This window comes from Rattus norvegicus, chromosome 19, assembly GCF_036323735.1.
Source record: "Rattus norvegicus strain BN/NHsdMcwi chromosome 19, GRCr8, whole genome shotgun sequence".
Classification (NCBI taxonomy): Eukaryota; Metazoa; Chordata; class Mammalia; order Rodentia; family Muridae; genus Rattus; species Rattus norvegicus.
In genome coordinates this window covers 72,961,125-72,982,978 of record NC_086037.1, presented here as the reverse complement: position 1 = coordinate 72,982,978, position 21,854 = coordinate 72,961,125, and the positions used below count along the sequence as shown (strand labels likewise).

The following is a 21,854-nucleotide window of genomic DNA, read 5'->3' as shown; positions in this document are numbered from 1 at the left end:
TCATATGGCATAAACACTCAGCAGAACACCTATGTTACAAAGTTATCAAGGTCACAACCTGGGACCTGACAGTTCTAACAAGCCAGACTTGGCCACCCACCCTCAGTAAATCAGCTGGAGAGACAGATAATAGTGAAAAGCAAAGGAAGGAGATTCATTTCAATGTAGCCACATTGGGTAGAGGAACAAGGAGCGCCAGTGACTAACTCTCTGGCTCTGCATCAGACTATCTTCAAGGTCCTGACATGGATTTAGGTTCCTATAGACGGGCAATAGGTAGGCATTTCTATGCAGTCCTGGTCAAGGTGTGGTCCTGGCCATCACTCACCTGCCATTGTCCAAACACCACTCTCTTCTACAATGTAATCTGACAATAACCAGAAGTATGTGAGATCTCTTGTGGTGTGATAAGTTCTTCCTCTGGCTGGTACCAGGATTCTGCAAGAGCCCCCTGGGGGAAATTCCAGTTCTTGGGGGTCCACTATTTCAATAGTCTAGGAGTCAAAGGAAGGGAAACAAGTCTTTTAAGATGTCTTCATTCCATCAGTATCAGAGAGTTAAATTTAAGAGGAGGAAACAGGGAGGAGGTTAGTTCACTGGAATTTCTCCTGTTTGGTGATATCTTCCTTCAACACCATTCAAATACCATTGCTCCCTCCGCACCATGGTGTTTCTTTCAAGCTGTTTTCTTTCTTTGGAGGAAGAAAAAGGGGAAAAGTAATATTTGTCACATAAGAATATTATATGAAAGCCCTGGGAACATCTCAATTCACAGCACATGCAGACCATCTTTCATGGAATCACGAACCCTTCTGCAAGAACCCACAAAACAAAATCAAGCAGGGAGGGAGGGTATATTACTTCTAGGTATGGGTGTGTGTGTGTGTTTACAACAAGACACCATCAAAAATCATGACAAGTACTGCTTTATCCCTGCATAGCTAGGACAAAGAAATGAATTGCTAAACATAAAAGTAAGCTAGCTATCTCTCTTTCTCCCTCCACTTCTCTCCCTCTCTCCATCCCTCTCCTCCCCCTACACACACACACACACACACACACACACACACACACACACACACACCAGGTCAGTCCTCTCTCCCACATTCTGTCCCCAAAGCTTGCTCACTCTGATCAGTGCCTACTCACCCTTTCTCCAGCCCTCTCTGTTTATTTACTTATTTTTACCTTAAAAAGGATTATTACTGGGCTGGAGAGATGGCTCAGTGGTTAAGAGCACCCGACTGCTCTTCCAGAGGTCCTAAGTTCAAATCCCAGCACCCACATGGTGGCTCACAACCATCTGTAATCGGATCCGATGCCCTCTTCTGGTGTATCTGAAGACAGCTACAATGTGCTCATATACATAAAAAAGGATTATTACTGTGTGCATGTATGTGTGTATGATGTGTGTCAGAGGGGTGTAAATGCCGCAGACTACCTGCAGAGGTCAGAGTATAGTTTTGTGGAATCAGTTCTCTTCTACCTTTTTGTGGGTTCCAGGGATTGAACACAGGCAGCCATGCTTGTGCCGCAAGCACTTTTACTTGCTGAGCCAGCTAAGGAACATTATTTCTTTCTTTCCCATTATACAGGATTACAGAGGCCAAGCTCATGCAAGAATATGATATGCCTGGAATATAATATTCTGCCTTATATCTACTGCTACATTTATCAACCTCCATTAGCCCCCTTTGTCTTGAAACAGTTCTGCTTCAAGATGATAACTTTACATGTCATCAGTACATACATGGTTTCATGTGTCTATATAAAAGTCCGGGATCCACAAATGATAGGAAACATGGTTTTTAATCTTTCTGAGACTAAGTTGATTCACTCAGTATGATTGTTCCCAGGGGGATCCATTTTCCGACAAAGGATATAACGTCCCTCATCTTTATCACTAAAAATCATTCTAGTATATGCACATAATGCATTTTCGGTTAGGAGTGCTGGGTGGAGGGAGCCATCCTGGATTACATCCCAGACCCTTTCTCATAGCATTAGACTTACAAAGACTAGGCTAGACTAGGTTGCCTGGAAGATTAGTTTCAGAGCGGAATGGAAAGGTATCTGACCTTCTCAGATGTACCTTCCCTGTGCCTTCTTGGACACTAAATGATGTAAATGATGACTCTACTTTTGACTTTGGAGTTGAGCTCTGGATACCTATTAAAACAAAGGAGAAAGCTGATGGTTCACGTTGCCTGTAGACGGCAAATGCCAAGGCCGTGGCTGGGCTTGGGCTATTACTTTTTTACTAGTCTCTGGCTTTTTATTCATTTTCATTCATTCATTTATTCAATACAAAAGTGGAAGATGATTTTTCTTAGCTCTATGCTCGGAGGAGGCCTTGGTGGAAAAGACAGTTTTCCTACCCTTACAAAGGGAAGATAAACATTAAATAGCCTATTATATAAAACCACAATTGCTATCGATTTATTGATTCAGTAAGTATATACAGTGTGACTGTTCTGTCCTGTGCTTAATGCTAGGATAAAATAGTTGACAAAAATATCATATTCTGTGCCTTTGTGAAACATGAAATCCAATCGAAGGTACTGCAAGGGAATGCAGAGCTGCCTGTTCACAGGTACAGCACAGTTCAATGAATACGAGTGATGTGATAAAATAAACACAGTCACCAGGATCTTTGATAGGTGCACACTATTGAAAGAGTTAAGCTATGATCTCAGTGACATAAAATACAAGTCAAAAATAAAACCGTAAAGGTTTATATGCAGGCAAAGTTAGGTAGTATGAACCTAAACCTAAAATAATTTGTTACAACTGAAGATTCAGACAAACACAAAGGAAATACACCTAGAAGATGCACACATGATAATAGGAATGAAACCAAAGCACATTAGCATAAGCATGGCTAAATTGCTTGAGGGACAAGAAAAGAAGACTGGGAAAAACAGAGCTGAAAAGCAACCATGACACAAAGGGAACAATGGCCTGCGTTCTTGGCCGCCAACAATTACATCAAATGTAAGCAAATTAAAGTGTCCAATTTAAAGGCGTAGAGTAGATAAGTGAATTAAAAAGTCAGCTGTATGCTGCCTACCAGAGAGTCACGTTAGGCCTGAGACACAACTGGGGGAGTGCTTGCCTTGCATGTACCAAGCACTGGGTTCCATTTCAAACCCAGGAAGGATAGGGCATAACTTCAATCTCTGAGCTCAGCAGGTGGATCAGGAGTTCAAGGTCAACGTTGGATACATTGTGAGTTCAATATCAACTTGGGCCATATGAGACCATGTCTCAATAACAATCATAATCATAAATATTCATTTTTAGCTCTATGGTTGCACGTAGACTAAAAGTAAAGGGATTAAAACGAATCCACATGATAACCAAAATAAAGCAGATTGGCCATACTAAATGGGTCAAAATAGGCATTCAGTTAAAAATCTGAAAAAATTGACAGACGATCATTAGATAATCATAAAGGTGTTAACTCAACTATGGGATATGATGATGGATGTATACACACAAACTGCAGGCCACCTAAATATATAAAACAAAATAGTCTCAGAAGTGCTATTAGCTGTCAGCAATAGCATGGGCTTTCACCTCCCACCTTCAACCTTGGACAGCTAATCTGGAGAAGATAAATAAAGAAACTTACAGTTGGATTGAGTAATGTATTGGACCAGATTGAAAAGACAAAGAAGACACATTCCATTCCATAGCAGTTCCTTCATATACATAGCATACCTGACGTGTGTGCGCGCGCTCGCGCGTGTGTGTGTGTGTGTGTGTGTGTGTGTGTGTGTGTGTGTCTTAAGAACATTCGAAAAATTGAAATAACATCAAGGATCTTTTTGAACCACATGGCATGAATTCAGAAATGAGTAACAGAAAAATAAACAGGACACGTGAATGTGTAAAAATTAAATACCAGACTCCTCCTGCACAGTCAACTGGTAAAAGAAGGAATCAAAGGAGGGGAAACAAACAAGTGGGAATACACCATAAAGACATGGGTAGCCATTCTGAGAGGCGTGGTCTCAGCAGAGATCTCTACATTGGGAGAAAAGTAAGATCTCAATAGCCCAGCTTCACAGGGATGTAGGCCAGCACCTGAAGTCTGAAGTTGGCAATAAAAGGATGAAAGCAGAAACAGAGACTAGAAAATGCAAAGCATCAAGGAAATTAAGAGCTGTCTTTTGAAAAGCTAGATAAAACTGACCAGACCTTAGTTAGATTGAAAATGACGGGTAACTGCATTAAAATGATGAATGAAAAGAAGCCATTACGACCCACAAACACAAAAGACAGTGTAGGCTACTGAAATCTATCTGCCAACAGATTTGATAGTGTAGAGAAAATGACTAAATTTACAGACACATATTAGGACTAAACATGAAGAAATAGAAAATCTGAACAAACTAAAAATGAGTAAGAAGGCTAAGTCACTAATCAAAATTCTTCCAAGATAGAAAACCACAGAGCAGATGGCTTCACCAAGCAATTGTGCCAAAAAAGAGTTAATACCAACCACTTCCAATTTTTCCAAAAAGTGAATGGAAATGAATTTACAAATGCATTTTCGGAAGCCAAGTCTGTACTGAGAGCAAACTAAGACAAGGGCAGCATCAGAAAAGAAAGTAAGGGACAGTATCCCCAGTGAAGGTAAATTAGAAGTGATTAATAAGATAGTAGCAAACTGAATTCAATTGTCTAATGAAAGGAGCCAATGCCAGGCTCAATGAAATTTTCTGAATGCAAAGATGTTTCAACATGACACAGTTGAGAATAAGCAACATATACCACATTAGCTAAACAGAGGTAAAAGTCATAAGATCATCTCAATACATGCAGAAAAGTGTTCAACAAACTCAGTATCTCTTCCAGAGCAAAGGTCTCAAGAAAGTAGGCATAAAAGAAGCATACTTCGCCATAGTAAACACCGCAAACTTACAGCCCACCAGGAGTAGCATCGTCTTCATGCAGACGTGCTTAGGTGTATAAGAAAGCAGAGCAAGCTCTCTAGAAGATGCAAGCCAGTCAGCTTTGTTCATCCATTGCTTCTGGTTCACCTCTTACCTCCAGGTTCCTGCTCTGCTTCAATTCCTGCCCCGATTTCCCTCAGGGATAGGTTGTTCCCTAAAGGGTATGATTAAATAAACCTTTCCATTCCCAAGTTGCTTTTGGTTATGGTGTTTTATAACGTCAATAGAAAGCAAACTAAGACAGCCCCATAAACCTATAGAGGGTTTTGCAGAGCCTTTGAGAAGCACTTAACATTACAGTGAACCCTCCTCTGCCACTTCAGTTATTTTATGCTCCCTAACATAGGACCCCAAAACTAAATGTGTAAGCCAATGGAAGTCATTTATTTTTATTAGAATCTGCAATGCGTGAAGGGCTCATGGTGACATTCTCTTTTCAAAGGAGAATCAGGTGAAGTTGGTCCTTTGGGATTGAAAGGCTCCAGTTCTATGATGACCCACACAGCTGGGAGCTCAGCTGGGGCTACTGGCTGAGGCTGCTTTCCACCTGAGTCTTCTTGCTGTGGAGCTCTTAAGGGGGAGGGGGAGAGAAAAAGAAGCTGCAGTCTCCTGAAACCTGGGCTTAGGGGCTGTTACAATATTGCTACTCTAGTATTTGACCTACATCATTGAGCCTCTCACTGAGTCAAAATCATCATTGAGCCTCTGCTGCATGAGATCCTAGTGGAAAGATGTAGTTAACACAATGTAGCCAAAGTTCTGAAGATAAATTGTTGAACACAGACTTGTGAGACACTAGGAGATCTGACCAACACTGGGACAGCTAACTCAGTACTAGAATCCATCTGGTGGGAATAACCAGAAGGTGGATAAGTTATTTTTTTTTCCAAGAAATGAGGAGGCAAGAATGAATGTCTGAAGTTCATGGTGGATTGTTAGAAAGTGGATATAGTTTCTGTAGAGTTACATTTTTAAAAGTGAAATAAAAACTTAGTTTACTCCTAAAAGCATAAGAAGACTTGCAGAGATGGGAGATTTGAGACGAACTGACATTTGAAATAGTTGCTGTTGATTCTATGCCTGAGGAACAGTATCCAAATTTGTCCTTTAGCCTCCATGTGAATGTGCATGTACACACTTGTATACACATTAACATGTACTACCATTCATGCAAACAGACACAGAAAGAGAGAGAGAGAGAGAGAGAGAGAGAGAGAGAGAGAGAGAGAGAGAGAGAAGCATTGAGGGATAAACCCATTGATGAGGACCAAAAGCTAGATTCCCAAGGGCATAGCTGAACTACCTTGGCCATCATGTGAACTAATGCCCATAACAGTTTAACTACAAGAATACTACGCAAGATGTGCATAGATTCCATGAAGCAGAAGGGAGGACCACTGTCTTGTGAGATGCAGTATTTGGACTCATCCTCTAAATGATCGATACGGGTAATGAGGAGCTCTCCAGAGACCAGGTATCATACATTTCAAGGAGAAGATATTCTGATGTTGCCTGTACAGGGAACAGCCAGACCTGCTGAGACACAGGGCTGCTCTCACGCACATGCTTGTGAAAGCTCCCTCTACTTAGAGCATGCATAGCAGCCACTGCTTCTTCAAACTGTGTCCCACCTCTAAGGACTTCAGGGAGGTCCAGGCTCTGGAGTCTAGAACTTCTCTTTTGCTGGGCTGTCATCTAAGGAGTGGCCTTCTTACCTGGGAAAACTTCAGTTTTGACATCTTATTCTCTCTCTCTCTCTCTCTCTCTCTCTCTCTCTCTCTCTCTCTCTTTCTCTCTCTCTCTCTGTCTCTCCATGCCTCATTTCTGACTGGTGACACTTGACATTCCCTAACAACACAAAGGCAATATGCACAAAAAGCCACTTGTGTTATGGGAAAAATGCTGAACGTGACATAGAAGTCAACAGAGGCACAGTTTGGGGCACCTCGACCTTCCATGGTGGCCTATGGGGGACACGTTGACTAGGATAAGGTCCGTATAGTAAAGCTTGGTCTACATCCCATGGCATTAATCAGAGGTGCAGGAGGAAGTTAGGGCATTAGAGGCAAGCAATGAAAGGAGATACAACCTCTCTCTCTCTCTCTCTCTCTCTCTCTCTCTCTCTCTCTCTCTCTCTCTCTCTTTCTCCAGTTTCCATGTGGCAAACACTTTTCCTCTGCTTCACTCTCCTGCCACTGTGTTCTGTCTTACCAAACCTCTGAAATTGTGGGACAAAATAATCTTCCCTCTTTTTAAGTTAATTATCTCAGATATTTTTTCATAGCACCAGAAAACTTACTAACAGATGTAGAGAGAAAGTTCAGCTGCTAAAGCAGTCATCTTGCAAACATGAGGACCTGAGTTCAATGTTGAGTACACACATTTAAAAAAAAAAAAGTCAGGCTGGAGAGATGGCTCAGTGGTTAAGGGCACTGACTGCTCTTCCAGAGGTCCTGAGTTCAATTCCCAGCAACCACATGGTGGCTCATAACCATCTGTAATGGGATTTGATGCCCTCCTCTGGTGTCTGAAGACAACTACAGTGTACTCATATACACAAAATAAATAATTCCTATTTTTTAAAAAACAGTCAGATGTGGTGGTTGGATGCTTATAATTCCAGCTTGGGGGAGTAAAGACAGGCAGATTCCTGGGCTCATGGGCCAAACGCCCTAGCCTAAAGGTTAAGCTCCAGGCCAGAGAGAACCTGTTTGAAAAGAAAATGCACACATGCCTGAACACATATGCATATGCAGTGCTCCATCAGACCTCCCTGAACTCAAGGAAAGCCTACAAAAAACAGTGGATTCCTGTAAAAACAAGCAAACAAACAAAAAGAGAGAGGCAGTCAGCCTTTCAAATTACATTAGTGTTGTTCATTTGGATGTCACTGGTTTTATGGATTCGGTTTATATGTAAATATGTTTAGCTCTTTTGAAGCCTTAAGCAATTTTATGTCCGTGGATTTTAGTGGCACTGTAATTCACAGTAATCCATGGCTTGAGTTCTTGGGAAGAGGTTATATCTACATGTCATTCTGTTTTGAGAAACACTGACACAAAAGGCAGTCAGACAGCTGAGAACAGCCCGGGTGATGACCTGGTGGTTCCTTGGGGTGGGACTGGGGGTTAGTTTGATGATGAGATCACTGCTAATGAGTTTTTGCTCAACTGCCCAGGAAGGCAGAGCTCAGCTCCTTTAGCTTATAGGGAAGAAGCAGGCAAAGGAGGGAAGGAAGAGACACTCCCATGTGCCTGTACAGTACCCAGAGGGACATGCAGACAGAACTACATTCGCACAATCACTTCAGCTTTCCGTGTCTGCATTTCAAGGATAGCAGAATGCAAGCCACCCCATGCTATAAAGATCACCCCAACATGGAATCCCTCGGAAATGCCACTTGTAACCTTCCTGAGGAAGTCAGCAGTTCAGTATGCTAAGCACTCTCCACCCTGGAGTCTGCAGGTTGTTGCCATAAGCAACAGACTGGCCCTCCTCTGCAGCAGAAGGCTATACACATGCTTCACATCAGAAAGCTGAATGGCTTTTAGGTAATTTCCAAGGATTAGATTTCACAGACTTCACTTCCCCGTACAAGTAGGGATACTCAAATACCTACTAGCTCTTCTGTGGGCAACCCTTCTTGGCTGTGCTAAGGCTTCCAAGATAAATCTGGACAGTAACTTAGAATCAACAAAGACAAATGTTTGGTTGAACAGAGAAATGCCATCCTTCAAGCTGTAAATTTGTGAATTAAATTCAATTACATCGAGAGAGTAGTACCTTAAGTCTTACGCTAATTATCCTTGTGGGTTTCAACTCATTAAACTCAGATAATCCTCAGAAAGAAGGGCTCTGGCAGCAGCAAACCACACATTCTGCCAGATGACTCCATCATTGTTCCAACTAGCTCACATCCAAGGAGTGCTCAAGACAAAGGAGAAACTCCAGTGTGTGACCACCAAAGTGTAGTGGATAATGGGGGCCTGTGTACAGTCTGGGAAGATATTGAAAAGCAAGTGTGCAGAGGTACAAGGGAAATGTAGCCTCCACAGAAAATCAGGACAATGAATCTTCCCCACACCCACTCATGTCTGCCCCTCGGGCAGCACTGCAAAGCCCATATAGATTCCATTTCTCCTCTCCTTGGAACAGGCAATTTCTTCTTTGGCTAGTTCTCCTAGAGAGGCAAGCTGGCTCAACAGCACTGGGAAGCAAGCTCAGGACCCTGTTGGTCCCCAGGGTCCCTTTTAATATCACTTCTCCTTTTTGCTATTTCTCTTACCCTAACTTTGACCCCTTGATATGTGGACATCTGACAGGTCCATTCCAGGGAGGGATGACAGTATACTCACCAGGCCAGAAAGGTTTGCATTTTTTAAAAGGCCTCATGGGGAGTGCAACTTCAGCACAGAGAGCAACTGCTGACTGCTGACGCAGACATTTCGAGCATTAATCACAGAGTTATGGGTAAAGCAGAAGCCTTTTCTATATACCCTTCCATCCTTCAGAGATTCTCGGTGGTCCACTGTACTCATCACAGCCCAAAGGTGTTGAACGAGAGACATCTAATAATGGGCATGGAGAACAGTATATGTCATGTGGGGGGAGGCGGGGGGAGTTGAAAGATTGAGTTAAAGAATGTGAATGTGAGTCTGGGGCTTTAGAGATGGTTCAATCAGTAAAGTCTTTGCCACACAAGTATAAGGACTTGACTTCAAACCTAAGCTGGAGAGAGTGGGACATAGACAGGTAGATTATTAGATTACCTGCCAGCCAGCTTATCTAAAACAGTGAACTCCAGGTTAGTGAAAGACTTCCTGTCTGAAAATATAAGGCGGAGGGAGAGTGACTGAACACATCCCAGAATAAACTTTTGGCCTCCACAAGTACTCACACATATGCAAACATGAATGTAGTACTCACATATATGCAAACATGAGTATAAAACAACCCCCCACACACACACAGAATGAGAGAGAAAGAGAGAGAGAGAGGCGGTATACTGTCAAATGTGAGAGTTCCTATCCACTTTCAGCTAATGAGTTGATGCCATCACTACCTGTCACGGATGTTAATTCACCTGAGGCATTCATGGTATTATTGGGGGTAGGCATCACAACTCTTATGGCTGTATCACAAATTGCCCTACAAAATGTCAGCTTAAGTCAACACCCACTATGAGTTTGTGAAGTTCCCACATGGGCTTGCGTGGGCTCCAACTTGGCATTTACTTAATGAGCAGCAGAATGCTTGTGGATCACCATGGGTTCATGTGCACAGTACCACAGATATTAGCTGGGGTATAGGAGTGACTGGGCTATCATCTCTCCTCATCTATCCACTCCTTCAGTGAATTTAATGCTCAAAAAGAAACAAATCAGGTAGCATCAATGGGGGGTCATCACTGGAAGACTCAATTATGTGTACACAAACCAGGTAAACCTCCTTATCTGTGTTAGCATATTCTGAGTCACATTACTAAATCCAAATGCACATCATGCTTTATCCTATACACATCTATCATAAAGTTAATTTATCTACAAGGCACAATGAGGGATCAACAATAACTTAACATAGATCTTAGCAGTTTCATGATACGATTTTGTTTTCTTAGAGGCAAAACCTTTAATTATTTCACCGAGAAAGCATTTTAAAGTTCCTTCTCTTGAAGCTGTGCTTCAAACAGTTGTGCTTTGGGGGTCATTATTAAGAGAAGTGAGGGTGACTTGGGTTTGAAAAGGGTATCACTGTACAATAACAATCCATTGATAATGGACACATCTAGTGGATAAATAACTAGCAGACAGCTGGCATATGCTGGGACACAGGCAAAGGTGTGGTTTCTGTCCTGGACAAGAAAGAGCAAGACAGTGTGTGATAATCACCATGACACTCATGACGATGTGGGATCTAAAACTTAATTGTCTGTCTCTGGACTCCTCCATTTAATATGTTCATACTGCCATTCATTGAAAGTAAGGAAGGCCAGGGATAAATGATGACCATGGTGTCGTGCGTACTTGGCTTCAGATGAACAATCAACACACATGTCCGGTGGAATCATAATATTTAAGAATCAATACAGGCTGGGGCTATTACACAGTTGATAGAGTCCTTGCCTAGCGTGAGCAAAGGCACGGCTTCCATCTCCAGCACTGCATAAACTCAGTGTGGTGTTAGATGCATGTGATCCTGCACTCAGGAGGCAGGGGTAGGAGGACCACAAATTCAAAGTCATCCTCCATTACATAATGAGTTAGAGGCCAGCCTGGGCTCTATGAGACCAGAAGTGTGTAAAAACGAAGGTGTCTGTATTGTTTTTTTGCTTAGCCAAATTACAAGGAGGCAATTACTAACCCTCTACTGCCATTATTTTGACAAAGGAAGAAACTTCAATACTATAAATACAATACTGTTATAGAATAAGCGTTGGTCCTTACAGAAAATAAATGGAGATTGATTGATTGATTGATTGAGTTATGTGAAAGCCATCCGCATTACCCGTATGTTTTCCCTCAATTTCTTATATGTCATTAGAAGTGTCTGTTTGTTTTTCATTTGTCTATCTTAAATTTATTTATTGTTGTGTGATAGGGGGCATGTGTGTGTGGGGACACATGTATATGGGAGCATGTGTGCTGTAGCCTGAGTGTGAGCGCTTCAGACTGAATTCAGGTTGCTAGGCCTATTCAGCCAGCACATTTACTTTCTTACTCTGGCTCCAATTTTTGTTTTTATGCAAAATTTTATACAGCTCATGCTGGCCTCAGACCCTTTACGTTGCCTTGGACTCCTGATTCTATGGTGCCAAACCTTTCAGGTACTGGCCACCACAGCATTGGCCACCACGCCCAGTTCATACAATACTGGGGATGGAACCCAGGGTTCCCTACATGATAGAAAAGCATGCTATCAACTGGCCCACATGCTAAGTCTTGAAAGCTTTAGTTTGAGTGGTCCTAATCTAGTGACAGACACCTGGGAAGTACTAGTGTAGGGAGAGTTGTGGGGTGAGGAATGGTTTGTGTGCATATGCGTATATGGTGTGTGTGTGTGTGTGTGTGTGTGTGTGTGTGTGTGTGTGTAGTCTGTCTGTGAATGCATGAGTGCGTGTGTCCATATATGTGTGTGTATATAGGTGTTGGTATATGTAAGTATGTGTATTGCTAGAACTCTGTCCCTTGAGGAGAAACATAAACCATCTCTACCCTCCTCTTAAGGTCCCAATGACAATCTAAGGTACAATTCCACAAAATTTTACCAAGGGACCAATGAGGTTATTGGGTTAGTCATGAGCAATGGGTGAAGGGTTTCAGGCAAAAGCTTATGTGTGACCTTAAAGCAGGACAAATAGAGGTCTGTACCCAGCAAAGTTGACAGGTCCTCAAGGGCTGCATAGTGGCAACACATTACTCCCCTCATCTTCCCCACCTATATACTGTGGCTGCTCCCCCTGAGACCATGCACAATTAGAGCAGAACTATATGCAACTGGTGGGGAGTGGTAGCATGTATCCTTCCTTCCGAGACAGAAAGGTCCACAGTCAATAAGTCCAGCTGTGTGGGCCTTAGTGAGACGGTCCAGCTGGACTCCTGAAGATGGGGCAATTTGTCTCAAATGCTAGTCCTATACAAGTCAATGTGCATTCATATATTCATGTGTCTATTCATCTGCATGTGCATGTACATGTGTATATAAGTATGTGTGACCATGTGTATGTCTGTTCATACACACATGTGTCTCTGTGTATATGTCTGCATATGTGTGTGCCTATTTGTATGTATATGTGTATGTACCTGTGTGCATATATTTATGTATATTTATCAATGTATCTATCCATGTGTATTTTATATGTGTATCTATGTGTATATGTATTTATGTTCATTTGTGTATATCTGTGTATAGGAATATATGTGTATATTCATGTGTGAATGTGTGTTTATGTGTATGTGTGTATCTGTATCTGTGTGTCTATATGTATGTGTGCACATCTCTGTGTATGTTAGTGTGCTTATGTGTTTTGTGTAACTGTGTGTATATGTATGTCTTTGGTGTATGTATCTATATGTGTTTAAGTGTGCATGTGTGTGTGTGTGGATCTATGTATCTTTCAGTAGTTCTGAATATCTGTGGATGTTTTTGCTTGTCCATGCATGTATATCTGTGTGTATATGCATGTCTATGTTTCTTCGTATAGGTGTGTATATCTGTGACCCTGTGTATGTCATGTGAATTCCTGTAGAGAGCTGCGATGTGCCTCGCCTCAAAGATGGCACTGGTTTCCGCCTTCCAACCTCCCAAGGGTGAGCGCTCCTTGGAGTAAACAAGTCCTTATTTGGCTATGTCTGCCTGGCCTGCTAGCTTCCGCATAGTGACAGCCTATCTACATGACCCACGTGGCTTGCTAGGATTGGCCAGCGCTAGCTATTTAAGTGTGGTGTAGGGCATTCCCCGGGGAGAGAGAGCCAGAAGAGAGAGAGGTCAGAAGATTGAATCAAGGTTCCTGAGTAAAACTGCTTGAAGAAGATCTCCTGTGGTCGTGTCTTCCTTGCTGGTCGAGGTTGGGCGTGGCAAATTCCCACATTGTCTTAAATACTTTAAGGACTGGCAAGGGTGACAACAACTTCTTCAAGATTTTTTTTTTTTTTTGTCTTCTACCCTGGAATTTCATAAGTAGTCAAGAACTTGGAATAGATGAGTTCTCAGACAGATCACAGCAGAGCACCAACCTCAGAACAGAGGCCAGGAGGCAGCGGGTAGGAGAAAGGAGCAACAGTTCATGTTTCCTTCTAATTCATAATCTTGTTTAAATGCAAACATCTAGAACCACACTAGACACTACATTCTTGCATGTCTTTAGTATGCTTATGGACTGCCTGGCAAAGAAAGGTTTCTTCTTGTAAGCTTTGAATGCATTATCCTGAACTATGTGGGCCCCTTTAGAATCAAGATTCTTTAAAAGTGGTTTTGCATATTTGGATCAGCCTACCGGAAGTGGGTGAGAAAACGGTTTTCAAGTTCAAAGTCCACCCAGCTCTGAGACCCTAGAATCTTCTGGCAAGATGGTTACCAGTTGAATGGCACAAATGTGTCAGATATATATGTTCACTTTTTTTTTTTTAACACCTTATAGCTACAATCTTGAGAGACAGACAGTAGGTGAGCCAGGTGGTGTGAGGGAGGTTGTTCCTCATTCCTGCCAGTGTTCCCATTAAAGCAGCAGACAGAGATGGCTCTCTGTCTTGAACATCTGCCCACCAGAAGCTAAGAGGAACCCTCTGCCAAATTCCTACACCATATGTTAGGGTTAGGTGCCCTCATTCAGAAGTCACCTTTGGAGAGAACTCTAATTTTAGAGTGCAGAAGTGACCCCCAGGCCCCACAGCCATGTCCCCTTTCTTACATATCATGCACTTGGTAGGCTGTCCTGTTAGCAGTAGAATAGCATCGGCTTATCTCCTTCCCTTTCTAAGCAGACGGTGTCTCACTAGTCCAGATGTTCTTGATGGCAGCACTGTGGATCTGTGAGTTTTAGAAGATCTGGCAAGTTTCAAGCGATGCCTCCTTTATTCTCTGCACCACAACAGAATTCTGCTTGCTTGAACTATGATCTTACCGTCCAGGTTCACCACCATTCAGCTGAGGAATCTGAGATTCTCAAATCTAAAATTACAAGAGCAAGTGTTCACAGCTGTAAGGAATGATTTGTTCAAAACTCCTCTTGACATAAGGTTCTGACTAAGGAAAAGGCCCAGTAGAAATCCCATGGTGTCTTTCATGGAACACACTCTTAGCATAGCCCTCATCCTGTCAGTCACTGCCGTTAGTTCTCATATTTTTGGGTGTATGTGCAGGTGCACATGTACATGTATGTGTGGGATGAGAGCTCAGCCTTGGTTGTCGTTCCTCAGGAATTATCTCTCTTGTGTTTTGCAAACAGAATTACTCACTGGACTAGAGCTCATCCTGAAGGCTACTGAACCCCAAGGACCTGCTTGTCTCTGTTTTCCCAGCACGAGATCCAATTTCCACGCCCTGCTTTTCATGCAGGTTCTGAGAACTAGCTCAGGACCCGGTACTTGTGCTATAGGCATTTTACTGAATGAGTCCTGTTCCAGCTTCCCTTTTCTTTTCCCCACTGTCTATTCACAGAGAAAGCATTTCCCCATAATCAGAGGTTATCAGAACCTGACTCCTAGTAGCACAGTTTCTGGTTCACATGCCCAGGGGTCTGTTAGAAAGAGTCACGGATTCATGAAGACGTGACCTCCATAATTGGAAACCTAATCAAAGGGGTTTCTCCTTCAAAGTTCTCACTCCAAGTTACTTCCTGTCTCCTGGCCCAGGTGTCACCCCTTTGAGTGAAGTTGTCGCCTGACTCGTTCATTTAAGTCACTGCCAGGTACCGTTTCCAGATAAGCAGGACGATCCTAGCTGCGACAGGCTTGAATTAAACATCAAAAGATCACTTAGCCCCTGTCTGCTGTTACAGGAATGGGCTAGACAGAAAAAGACAGGCTTCAGAAGTATCTGCACTCGGCAGTGGTCCCCACCTTCCCACAGCTGATGTACCCATCTGCCTTTTGCTCAGCTCCCATGGCCCCAAATCCCACTGTCGATTTAACCCTTAGCAAACAGGACTACATTGGCTATTTGCAGGGACACATGTCTCTTTTGAACATACCAGATCAGAAAATAAATTCAGCCATTATAGTCAACCTTTGTTTTTTTCAAATAAAATATGTTATTTTCTATTCTATACCATGTGCCACTCTTTCCACAGCTGCCTATAGTTGTTATACCAAACCCGGGATAGCTAGGCATTCATGTATGGATCAAGAACACGTGGTAAATAGGGGATAGTGTAAATTACCTTCTTTGTACATGTTAGGGTCATTAGCTCCTGCTTCCTGTGAGTCCATTCTACTTTATCTGGTGCAAGATCTACTCAGGGGAACATTAAGGTCTCGGCAGACTTGCCTGTCAGTATTAAACCAGAAACCATCCAAAACTCTCCTTTGAAGCCAATGAGTCCTCACCACATTTTGAAGTAGAGTAGCAAGCACATAGCCCAGGCAAGCCTCAAGTCACTAAAGACTCACTTGGAACTTCAGATATGTGCACCTCCTCCCCTTCAAACTATTAGGAGGGTTACAGGTGTATCATCACGCCTGGCTTAGAGTTGTGTTTACTGTAATTTACACATAAAACAAGTATGGAGATACATTGATCACATGGTTCATTTGCGACATCTTCAGGGGGTCTTCATAATGGGAGAAGAAAATAAAAGATCTTTCTTTGCTCTGAGGTTCTGACCAGGTATCTCCCTCCCTCTAGGCCATGCCTCCTTCCAGGATGGCCCACAATTGATAGATACCACATGGGACACATTTCGCCTCTCAGAAAACTGTCCCCTGGGCTGTTGTGAACAGATGAGCTGAATTTACTATGCGGAGAAACCAGGTGATGCATTCTCAGCATTCTGAGAGTGTTGGCAGTGCAGAGAGAGCTGCGGACGGTAACCACTGTGGTAGAGTGTCATGGGGACATGTGTGGTGGGGTGACCTTGAAAAAGAGGGAAGAATGCTCAAGACGGCATGTTCATAATGAAGAGAGAAAGGACATCGATCTGGCATGTGTGGGAGTAGGGAGAAGACTTGTGGGGTGTACTTGACAGAAAGTTTTCCCAAGTGGGGAGGTCCCATTGGGTAAAATAGTAGAGTGAAACTGTGCCCTGGGACAGTCATTGACACCTTTGAATTCTGATGTGGGGTGTTTCTCATGCCCTGCTAGCGGAAATGGAATCTATTGAGTAAGTAAAACCAAGCAAGATGTTTCCATCAGAAAAAAAAAAAAAAAAGAAAAGAAAAAAAGAAAGCACATGTCCTGGGTCAGCAAGATACTCAAAGATTCAGGAATAGAAAAAGGGAAGAAACCAGAATTGGATGCTTTTGAAGCCACAGGAAGGGGAGGAAGCAGGGGAAGGGTGGAAGGGAATCTAGACTCTGGACAGAAACAGACTTGGAGGGGAAGAGATGAAGATGGCAAGTGACTACCTCTCTGCCACTTCTGCTCTCTTGAGGGTGACAGCCACTGCCACCCTCCCTGCCTCATCTGTCCCTGGATGAACCTTGAGTAGGGGATGGGGAGGGGCATTCACTTCCAGAAGTTTCCTGAATGGGCAGAGCTTGCCCTCGCCTCCACATGCCTTCGTTCTCTACAGCACTGTTCACTCATGGGTCCTCCCCAAATACCTTGTGCCGTCTCTCTCATCTCTCGTGTCAAATCAAGAAATGAAACCAAGAGTCCAGCTCCATCAAAGGATGAATACCTAGCAAAGATTTAATTCTCACAGGTATCTCTGTTGATGTAAAGGTCTTGTAGGTGCACAGCCATCCTCCCGGGAATACTAGAGTCTTCATCTGAAGTCATGAGCCAATGGTTCTGTCCCACTGATGCTAAACCCTGAGATGAAGAAGAAACCTGGCCAGGCTTGGAAGGTCATGTGGCTGCCTGTAGATAGCTCTTTTTATTTGCATCCCTTTATTATTTTTCAAATTTGGTTTCCTTCGAACGCCAGCGTACATGCCCAAGTGGACGTTCACATCTGAAGGCCAAGGTCATTTCTGGGTGTCTTCCTCAGCTACTTTCCACCTTGTGTTTTGGGACAGGATTTCCTGTCTGTCTGGTACTTATTGATTTTATTAGGTAAGGCAGTTGTATAGCACTAGAGATCCACCTCTCTCTGCCTCCTCAGTGCTGGGATTATAGTATGTACCACCATGGCTGCCTTTCATGTGGGTCCTGTGAATCAAACTCAGGTTCTCATGCTTACATTGTATTTACCATTGAGCCATCTCCCAGCCCCTTCTCCCTTGCTCTCTTAAGGGATTCCCCTCCCTGCTTTCCTGGAATATGAATCTTCAGAGTGGTCCTTTTCCCTTCAATCTTTTATCAGCTGCCTGTCCTAGATGGTAAGAGCACTCTTAAAGTGCTTTCTGGGCTGACTGCAAAGGTTGTCTGTGGAGCAATCTTAGCCTGCAGCCTGTGTTATCACACCTCCACTGCAGTCATCCAGGAGACAGTGATTTTTCTATCATGTGACCCTGCTAGGAGGCAATTCTATCACTTGGGAGAGATCATTAGGGTTCCACAAATAACCGTGATCTGTGCTGAGGGGGCCACTCCTATCATCCTGTGTTTGGGAGAATTTATTAATTTTCATGTATTTTCATAAACACTATTTTAGCTGATCTTTGCAACAACCTATGAGATAAGCACACATGATTTTTTTTTCCTTTTGCTGATGAGAAGAAATCTAATACCCAAGAAACATAATAAAGTATTCATCATCCCTGGCGCCCAGAGCAGAATTCCACAGCCAGGGTGACTTAAACAGAAAAACACAGCCTCTATTGCCATCTTCCAGATGCGCCACAGCGCAAGGCAAGGATAGAGGTAATTCTGAGAACACGAATCAGGGTATCCCTGGGGAATTTGCCCGTCTGGGTCCTGTGGTGGGGGAGAAGGGGGAGGCTAGACACTTCCACATCCATCCAGCCTTTCATCGGCCACCTTTGACCAACACTAAAAGCCAGTTACCAAGAGGAAGGGGGAGAGTAACTTCTTTCCTATTATTCCTCGCTGTTCCCAGATGTGGTGTTAGCCACTGGGAGCTGTAATTGCAGACATCACCCAAGGACTATGGATATAAATTTCACAAAGGGCAAGACCTTCCATTATGAGCGGGAAGATGGCTTTAATTAAAAAAAATCAATATATTGTTCCCAATCACCACAGTCCCATGTCAGGGGCAGAAATCAATCCTTTTCATAGGAAAATGCTTACATTCACACTAAGATGTTATATGACACATGAGTCACTGAGGGGCCCTGGCCCCTGTCTGGCTCTTGCTTGTCAACCTCGAGGTTCTCTACAGTGGAAACGGTTTCTCCCTTGAGCAGATTTTCTCCCCATTCTTATCCTTCCTTGAGTGAAAACAAAACACAAAAAAAAAAAAAACGACAAATGAAAAGTGAAACCACGTTGCTGAGGGGTGATTCGACTTCCATCTTGTGGTCTCTCATGCTCTTTCCTGATACTGAAACTTTACCTCAGGGTCTGTTCAGCAAGCGCCTGGGGATCCCAGTGTTAAAAGGGGCTCCATTTTAAGAGATAATTTCCTTATTCATATAAGAAATTGCCTTTGGTTTTAATCAGTGGCAAGGGCTTGCTTCCCTGCCTCTTGAGAAGCTCCATCAAATGGAGGTAGTGTGGATCTCACTGGAGACCGTCACACATTCTCAAAATAGACTCTTGACAGCGTTAAATTCCCCGAGGTGCCATTCCATTTCCCACACAACATAATAGTAATGATCTTATGAAGAAATTTTGCTTTTATGGAAACTGTTTATTTCTGAGAACATTTGAATGTCAGGCTAAGCGTGAAGCTTCCCTAATAAAGGAATAAATGAAAACAAGGGGCCTAATTAAAAACGTTGTTTAAGGAGACACTTGTGAGATAAAAGAAAATCACACTTTACATGGAAAACTTAATCATGTATATTGCTGGAAAGCACTGTAGATTATTCAAGCCTATTTCTCTGGCTTCACTGCTCTCTCTGCTCAGTTGAGACTCCTCATGCTCAGCCCCTTCTCTACTCACCAAAGAAAATGCTCCCCTCCCCCCAGCACAGACAGAGTTTCTCTGTGTAGCCCTACCTGTCCTGGACCAGGCCGGCCTCAGTCTCATACACAGGTGATGGGCAGAGTTGATGTGAGCTGTTTGTCCCTGGGATGACAAGGGTGTTTCTGCTCAGGTTTGAGGAGACTGAGCTGGTGTTACAGGTTCATGTGCTGTATGATTCTGAATGTTTTCTCTGCCTAGGAGCTAGACTCTATCAGAGGCTGGGGATATTAGACATTGAAGTCACTACAGGAGAGAGATGGATCTGTAGTTTGGATCTCAATTATCTTTCAAGGTCATTGTGTGAACAGTTTGGTCTCTTGCTTGGCACTGTTGGCACTTTAAGAGGTAAGGCAAAGGTCCTGGAGTGGGGAATCCCAGCACTAAACAGGCTGAAGCACGAGGTTCATTAGTCTGAGGCCGGCATAGACTAAAGAGCAAGACCCTGTTAGAAAAAAGAAAGATAAAGATAAAAAGACTTAGGGCCTAGAAAGTGTTCAGTCCCTGTGTTCATACCACCCAGGTATGGATTGGTCCTGAAATCCTGACAGAAGACACAAAGGAATGAAAAACGACAGACATACACATATGTGTGCAGAAAAGCTGGGATCGGATGTGATGTTCTTTCTCTAATAGAGAAGCACCAACCTGGTGCAGTAATCTGGAGCCTCGGTGTGTTTAGTATAAGCTTCAGGAGAAGCAGGTGTTAGTCTTAGTGAGAGGTCTGTGTATCAGAGCATCCTTAAGGTATAAACCTCCCAGAGGAGGAAGCTGAGGTCAATGCTTTCTGCACTGGTAGCCAACATTCTAACACAGAGGGAGGATTTGTAAGTTCTAGGTCTTTGTCATTCACTCAGCATCTAGGTCTTTGTCATTCACTCAGCACTTCATCCATTTGTGACTTTCTTTACTCCCAAGTGTATACACACACACACACACACACACACACACACACACACACACACACCTGGGGCGCGAGTGCTGAGAGAGAGGGGGGGGAGAGGATGTGGGGGGAGAGGAGAGGAGAAGGGGGAGGAGAGAGGGGGAGAGGGAGAACAACAAAGAACTGATGTGGCTGGACAGGCAAGGAAAGAAAAGGTGAAAGAGAACATCTATGAATCAAGAAGCTGAAGAACTGACATGCTGAGATGGAGTGAGGTCCACAGACACAGAGGGAACTGGGTCCAATGCCTCCTCCAGGAAGGTCCAATGCCTCCTCCAGGAAGGAATCAGGAAGGAGGGAAAAAGTGAAGCAGAGACAGATGCTCCTGGAAATAAGGTCTAGAAGGCATCATGAGAAGGGATTGGGGCAGTGTTAAGGCAGCCCCCCAAAGATACATGAGGAGGGATTAAATCACAGACAAACAAATTACCTCAGAAATACTTGCACTCCTGTGCCCAGTGCTATGCTATTCACAATAGCCTAAGTCATAGAAGCAATGCAGGTGTCGAGACTCAGAAAAATAAGTATTACATGTGTTGTTTGGTTTGTGACTCCTAGATTTTATATCAATACATAAAATCATTTACACACACACATACACACACCACACCCCTTACACATACACACCCCTTACATCCATACACACACTCCTTACACACACACCTTACAAACATGAATGCACACATACACACATACCCGTTACACACACACATATATATACTCTTTATACACATACACACACATACACATCCCCTATACACACACCATACAAACACATATACATGCATACTCCTTACACGTACAATACACACACTCCTTACATGCACACGCACACACACACATACAAACACATTCCCACACGCACATGCACATGTCACATTAGAGTAGAAGTAAAGCTGTCTAGGAAAGCAAAAGAACCAGTGGAGGAGGGGGTAAGCAAAAGAGAAAGAGGGGATTGGGGAGAAGTATGTTCAGTGCACAGCATACATATCTATGGAAGATTAGCAAATCAATTTCCTCCTAGCTCAAGATGAAATGACTGAACCGCAGAGAATAGGCTCTGTGTTCTTTGTCTTCTGTGGCATGAAGACAAACAGAAAGCTGCAGTCTGGAGTTGAACTTTTTGAAAGTTGGACAACAGAAATAATGAGGACAGAGGAAAGGATGGCTTGGTGAGAAATGTTTGACTTGTAAGGAGTTCAAGGTTGAAGACGGAGAAACCAAAATCAGAATACTCCCATAGGCTTATGTGTTTGAATAC

At 43.2% G+C, this 21,854-nt stretch overlaps 1 long non-coding RNA gene across 1 annotated transcript in view; it reads right to left on the bottom strand.

Annotated features, from left to right (window-relative positions):
• Positions 1–21,854, bottom strand: part of LOC103694361 (uncharacterized) — a 111,374-nt gene that overhangs the window by 1,013 nt on the left and 88,507 nt on the right. The window contains exons 4-5 of the long non-coding RNA XR_597305.3: positions 14,368–14,627; positions 329–494 (exon numbers count right to left, since the gene is read on the bottom strand). This is a non-coding gene — a long non-coding RNA (uncharacterized LOC103694361). The remainder of the gene's footprint in view (positions 1–328; positions 495–14,367; positions 14,628–21,854) is intronic.